General features: G+C 39.1%; 1 pseudogene; it reads left to right on the forward strand.

Moving 5' to 3' along the window:
* On the forward strand, window positions 1-1,104 carry LOC100597555 (annotated as a pseudogene).
* The last annotated feature ends 6,555 nt before the right edge of the window (window positions 1,105-7,659 follow it).

Here is a 7,659-nt window from a genome sequence, read left to right on the forward strand (position 1 = left end):
ATGGTATCGCCAAGAAAAAGGATCAATAACGACTGCAGAATCTTCTTCAAACTGAGAACCAGCAGTCAACTCTCTCCCAGCGAGCAGATTGCGGAGGCTCCCACAATCCCCCGCAGCAATGGCGCTGGCGAGAGGTGGCAGCAGTGGCTGCAGCCCAAGAACACTCCAAGTGACGGCAAAGAATCTCCAAGTGACAAGAAATCCAAGATGGTTCCCAGAGGACTGAAAGTTCAACCGAAGATAAAGAACAAGAAGTCCAGTGAAGATGGTGAGAAAGACACAAAGGATGACCAGACAGAGCAGGAACCGAATATGCTTCTTGAATCTGAAGATGAGCTACTTGTAGTTGAAGAAGCAGCAGCAGCAGCACTGCTAGAAAGTGGCAGCTTAGTGGGAGACAAGACTGATCTTGCTAATTTAGGTGATGTGGCTTCTGATGGAGAAAAGGAACCTTCAGATACAGTGAAAAACGATGCAAATGCTTCAGCAGCAGCAAAGAAAAAGCTTAAAAAGCGTCGTTTCCCAGGGAGTATTGACGGTTTTGTCACTCTAGATGAGGTTGGTGATGAGAAAGATTTGGAACTTCAGAAACTTCATAAATCGGGCATGGCATTTAAATCTGGTGACAGAAATGATGACGGTTTGGTTGAAATTAAAGTGGACAAGATCGAGGAACTTGATCAAGAAAACGAAGCAGCATTGGAAAATGGAAGTAAAAATGAGGAAAACGCAGAACCAGGTGCTGAATCTGCTGAGAATGCTGATGATCCCAACAAAGATACAACTGAAAACGCAGATGGTCAAAGTGATGAGAACAAGGAGGACTATACAGTCCCAGATGAGTGTAGAATTGGATCATATCAGCCCAATGTTCCTGTTGGTATAGACCATGTGTTACCTAAAACAGGGTTTTACTGTAAGCTGTGATCACTCTTTTATACAAATGAAGAAGTTGCAAAGAATACTCGTTGCATCCCCCTTCCTCATTATCAGAAATTAAAGAAATTTCTGAATAAATTGGCAGACAAATGCAGACAGAAGAAGGAAACTCAAGATGTGCAAGATTTAATGATTTCAAAGAAAATAATGGTTCTTTGTTTTTAATGTTAACCTTTCTTAACTACAATACTGATAGAAGAAAACTATTATACTCTTTTGTTTTAGTGGAGAAATAATAGATGTCTGTTCATGTGTGAAGTGTAATAGCAAAAAAAATACACATATGATTAAGTTAATGAATAGTTTTTGTTTTATCAGAATGGCAACAGACAAAAGTACTTTGTAGAGACCGACTTCCTAAGCTACTTAAGACAACTTGCACCACTAAGAAAAAAATGTAGAACCATTTGGAAAAATGAAATGTAGTAGTTCCGAGTTTCAAAGAAATGTCAACATTTTATTCCATTCAATAAATAACAAAACCAATAGTATTTTCATTACTTTCATCTGAAACATTCCATGTTTTAATCTGAGCTTTGCAGACTTTCATTTGGAGTTTGAACCTGTTTAGGTTGCATTTCATTTTTGGGGAACTTCGTTAATGTGAGATTGGCAATTCAAATGCAGGTGCAGTTTTCTGTTAATGTTATTCTGTTGTTTAGGTAATAAGAAATATTAAGTAATTGGCTTTAGAATTTGTAATCTTTCCCCTGAGTTCCTGCTAGATTTCGTATTCTAGTAGTCAATGTATTTTCAGTGAAATGTAAAAATATTCCCGTTCTCTTTGACCAGTATTAATTTTTGAGATCTTATTGCTTGTCACTTGAATCCCATAATCGTCACACATCTCTAGTATAAGCAACATTTGATTTTTGAAGTGTGTAGACCCTCTCTTCATATTTTCATGATGTAATTTTACATTTCTGCATTTTAAAAACAGTTTGACCATAATCCTAGATGCATGCTTCTAATTCATGTACCTGCACATGTGACCTTTGTGAACAGAAATTTACATGCATAATTTGTGTTTGCTTGTAACTTTCTCGTTATATACTGCTTACATCTGTGGATTCAAGTTACTGAAGTGAATACTAGTAAAAAGAAAACCTTAGGCCATCTTCATTGGTTATACATGTTTGGAATGTTAACCAAAAAAAAAAGAAGATTATATATATTAAGAAAAATTAACAGTATTTCAGAAACCTGTGAGACAAAGAATCTAATTTTAAAAAGGGGCAAAGGATGGTCGGGAGCAGTGGCTCACACCTGTAATCCCAGCACTTTGGGAGGCTGAGGCGGGAGCATCACGAGGTCAGGAGATCAGGCCATCCTGGCTAACACGGTGAAACCCCGTCTCTACTAAAACCACAAAAAATTAGCTGGGCACAGTGGCAGGCGCCTGTAGTCCCAGCTACTCGGGAGGCTGAGGCAGGAGAATAGCGTGAACCGGGGAGGCAGAGCTTGCAGTGAGTTGAGATCGCCCCACTGCACTTCAGCCTGGGCGACAGAGCGAGACTCTGTCTCAAAAAAAAAAAAAAAAAAAAAAAAAAGGCAAAGGATATGAACAGTTCACTGGAGAAGATATCTCCGTTTTAGTAAGCACATGAGAAGATGCTCAAAATCATTAATCATAAAAAAATGCAAATTTGAACTATAATGAGCTAGCATTATATACCCATAAGAATGAGACACAAGATACCTATTCTCATATGTTTAATACAAAAGAAAAATATAATAAGTGTGAATAATGTAGAGAAACTACAACCTTCACTCTGCTTTTGGGACTATTCAGTGATTCAATCATCTTAAAAAGAGTTTCACATTTGTCCAAAAATATTAAACACAAATTTACCATATAACCCTTAGTAAATGCCCCTTTATTCCATTTTTGGCATTTCTACAAGAGAAATAAAAGTATATGTCCATAGAACATTCTTGCATGTCAGTGTTTGTATTAGCCAAGGTTCTCTAGAGGGACAGAACTAATAAGATGTATATGTATATGAAAGGGAGTTTATTAAGGAGGATTGACTCACACGACCACAAGGTAAAGTCCCATGATAGGCTGCTTGCAAGTTGAGGAGCAAGGAAGCCTGTGGTGGCTCACTCTGTATCCCAAAACTTCATAAGTACTGAAGCCAACAGTGCAGCCTTCAGTCTGTGGCCAAAGGACCGAGAGCCCCTGTTGGTGTTAAGTACAAGAGCCCAAAAGCTGAAGAACTTGGGGTCTGATGTGGGAGGGCAGGAGGCATCTGATGGGAGAAATATGAAAGCCAGAAGACTCAGCAAGTCTGTTATTCCATCTTCTCCTGCTTGCTTTATTGTAGCCATGCTGACAGCTGATTAGATGGTGCCCATCCGAATTCAGGGTGAGTCTGCCTCTCTCAGTCCACTGACTCAAATGTTAATCTCTTTGGAAATATCTCACAGACACACCTAGGAACAGTACTTTGCATCTTTCGATCCAATTAAGTTGACACTCAGTATTAACCATCGCGGTATCCAAAATAGTACTGTTTCTTACAGCTCCAAACAGGACATTATCCAAATTTTCATTAACTGGTAAGTGGATGAACAAAACATGGCATAACTTAACAGTGGTGTATTATTAGGCATTGAAAAGAATAAATTATGCATACATTGTGTTATATGAATGAATCTCAGAAACAATAACTGAAAGAGGCCAGGTGCAAAGGACTCTCATATGATACATTTCTATAAAATGTCCAGAAAGGCAGATTTATATAAACAAAAAGCAGATTAGGCGTTGCATCTGGTTGAGGATAGAAACAGGAACTGACTACAAAGGCACAGAAATGAACTTTTTTGTATGATGTCAATCTTCTAAAACTGGACTATGGAGATTATTTTGTAAATCTATAAATTTGCTAAAAGTCATTGACTTTCAATGAGTGGATTTTATGATATGTAAATTATACCTCAATCAAGATATATAAAAATGAAAATATCCAAATAAAAGGAAAACAATTTGAACGTACCAGGACCCAGAATATAACTATTTAACATACTTTCTCTAAGAAAAATCATTAAAGATGTACATGCATGAAATGAAAATTCAGTCAGAAGAGAAATCCTGTGGGAAGGAAGAATAAATGACACAGGAGATTATGTAAAATACCCCCCTCTGTTTTTTATATCTTTTCATTTATCTGTCTCTAGCCTTCTGTCCACTCATCCATCCACCTTTCCATCTATATCACTATATTAAACTCAATAGAGTACTTTCAATAATGCTGTATTTTTCTCCTATGACTACCTTCAAAAATACAGTTTCATATATTTCCTTACTCATTAGAGAAATCTTCAGCAGATCCTCTAGCTGCTGAATTACTTTCAACTACATAAATAGTCTAATAGGTATTAAAAAGTACACAAAAATCTCAATAAAAATGTAAGTCTCAAATCCACTTATAACTTTTCTATTTTATTTACTTCTTTTGAGTCAGGGTCTTGTTCTGTAACTCAGGCTGGAGTGGGGTGGCAAGATCAGGGCTCACTGCATCCTCCAACTCCCAAGCACGTGATAACATGCTCACCTAAATTTGTGGATTTTTGGTGGAGATGTGGTTTGGCCATATAGCTCAGACTGATCTCAGACTGAGATTGAGCTAGATCTGATCTCAGCCAGATTGCAACTCCTGGGCTCAAGCAATCCACTGGCCTTGGCCTCCCAAAGTGCTGGGATTAAGGTGTAAGTCACCACTCCCACTTTACTTAAAAGTTCTTAGCAATTTAAGGATTATGGTAAGTATAAAATATACAAGTACTTAATTTAAAAACATTTTGCTTTACTGAAGTTGTCTGGACTATTTTTGCATGTCAAATGCTTTTTGTCCTAGTGAGAACAGATCTCCTTATAAACAGTTCTATATTTTTGAGTTTAATTGAGTTAAGTAGATGAGTATTTCATGATCAAACTGAGATTTTCTAGAAGGGATAGCCTCTCAATATTAGAAATTCAAACACATAATTTATTCCATCAAATTATTATTTTAAAAATAGAAACAATTAGAGCTGTCTGTATTCCCTATAAAGAGTTAATGGTTCTTTAGAAATAACCTGTTTGTTTTAACCAGAGAGCAAATGAATCATCATGGTATGACAAAAGCTAATAGCCTCTTTAGAATTTAGATAAAGCATGTGCTGAATGAGTCTCTTTGACATTCACTAGTTCCATATCTAAGACCACTAGACACTGGTAATAACATAACTTAATTTTGTACAAAGCTTCAGCCTAAGAAAAAATATATACTGAATTATAGCAAAAGAGAAGAATGGGATCTACTGAAATATGTTCCTCCAGATTTTAAACTCAGTCTCAGCTTCAGACCTACGCTTTTGTTATAGATTTTACTGGGTTTAATGGAGAAACCAAAGTTTAAAGGCGCATTGTTTTTGTTATCTGCTTTGGCATAACAAATGTACCCAAAACATAGAGCCTTAAAAAATCCATCTATTATCTCCCAATTTCAATGGTTAGGAATCCAGACATGATTTAGCTGGGTACTCTGTTTTAAGGTTTCTCACAAGGATACAAATATAACGTTGGCTGGGCTATGATCTCATTAAAAGTCACAGTAAGCTTGCTCATATGGTTGTTATTCCTCAAGGGTTATTGTAATTAAGGACACAATTCCTCACTGGCTGTTGGCCAGAGGCCACCCTAAGTTCCTTGTGTTGTGGATCTCACCATACAAACAGTGTGATATAGAAAGTGTGAGCAAACAGAGGTACAGTTTTTATAGACATGTTTCAGAAGTGAAGTGACACTTGTCATATTTTATTTTTAAAAGAAAGTCACTAGGTCTGGCCCACACATGAGTGGAGTGGAATGTGTGAGTGTGTTGGATACCAAAAAGTAAGCAAGAATTATTGGGAGTCACTTTGAAGCTGATTAGCATAAGCCCCTGTGATAATAAAATTTTGTACCTATTTCCTAGGCATTCTTGGTACCCTGTATCTGGATAAAGTATCTTTGTCCATGTGGACTGCTATAGCAAAAATACCACAGACTGGGTGGCTTATAAACAGAAACTTACATCTCATAGTTCTTGAGGCTAGGGAGTCCAAGAACAAGGTTTCAGCAGGTTTGGTGTTTGGTGAGGGCGTGCTTCCTGGTTCACACATGAGTATCTTCTCACTAGATCCTCACATTACAGAAGGGGAAAGCCAGCTTTTAACTCAACTTATAGAAGTTAATTTTCATATTTATTAAAGTAGTAATTTCATTATATGTACTTATATTCATATCCAATTAATAGTTTAAAATTTTTATCATGAATTGATTTTTTGAAATTAATTCAAATACTATACTTCTATCGTGATTTTTCCCAAATTGTTTTCCTCTCTTTGATTTGATCTATCTAAAAGACTCATTATTATTTTTTGAAATCTATAATTTTTCAATCTCTTATTTATTCACTTTTATGATATAGGACTTGTATTTACAAATGATTGTGTTCAATCAGAAAAGTTATACTTCAATAATGTACTCAATGGGCTGGCCTAATAGGAACAGCTCTGGTCTGCAGCTCCCAGAGAGATTGATGCAGAAGGCAGGTGATTTCTGCATTTACAACTGAGGTACCCAGATCATCTCATTGGGACTGGCTGGATAATGGGTGCAGCCTATGGAGGGGGAGTCAAAGCAGGGTGGGGTGTCACCTTACTCAGGAATCACAAGGGGTCGGGGGATTTCCCTCCCCCAGACAAGGGAAGCCATGAGAGACTGTACTGGGAGGAACGGTGCACTCTGACACAGATACTGTGCTTTTCCCATGGTCTTCACAACCAGCAGTCCAGGAGATTCCCTCCGGTGCCTACACCACCAGGGCCCCGGGTTTCAAGCACAAAACTGGGCAGCAATTTGGGCAGACACTGAGCTAGCTGTAGGAGTCTGTTTGTTTGTTTTCATACCCCAGTGGCACCTGGAATGCCAGCAAGACAGAACCGTTCACTTCCCTGGAAAGGGGACTGAAGCCAGGGAGCCAAGTGGTCTGGCTCAGCAGGTCCCATCTCCATGGAGCCCAGCAAGCTAAGATACAATAGCTTGAAATTCTCACTGCCAGCACAGCAGTATGAAGTCGACCTGGGACGCTAAAGCTTGGTAGGGGGATGGGGTATTCACCATTGCTGAGGCTTGAGTAGGTGGTTTTACCCTCACAGTATAAATAAAGCTGCCGGGAAGGTCCAACTGGCTGGAGCCTACTGCAGTTCAGCAAGGCCGCTGTGGCCAGACAGCCTCTCTAGATTCCTCCTCTCTGGGCAGGGAATCTCTGAAAAAAAAGGAAGCAGCCTTAGTCAGGGAAGTATGGATCAAATCCCATCTCCCTGGGACAGAGCACTTGGGAGAAGGGATGGCTGCGGCCCAGCTTCAGCAGACTTAAACATCCCTGCCTGACAGCTCTGAAGAGAGCAGCAGATCTCTTAGCACAGCTCTGTTAAGGGACTGACTGCCTCCTCAAGTGGGTCCGTGACCCCCATGTATTCCAACTTAGAGACATCTCCCAGTAAGGGCCAACAGATACCTCATACAGGAGAGCTGTAGCTGGCATCTGGCAGGTGGCCCTCTGGAAGGAAGCTTCCAGAGGTAGAAACAGGCAACAATCTTTGCTGTTCTGCAGCTTCTGCTGGTGACACCCAGGCAAACAGGGTCTGGAGTGGACCTCCAGCGAAATCCAGCAGACCTGCAGCAGAGAG

Source organism: Nomascus leucogenys, chromosome 12, assembly GCF_006542625.1.
Source record: "Nomascus leucogenys isolate Asia chromosome 12, Asia_NLE_v1, whole genome shotgun sequence".
Lineage (NCBI taxonomy): Eukaryota > Metazoa > Chordata > Mammalia > Primates > Hylobatidae > Nomascus > Nomascus leucogenys.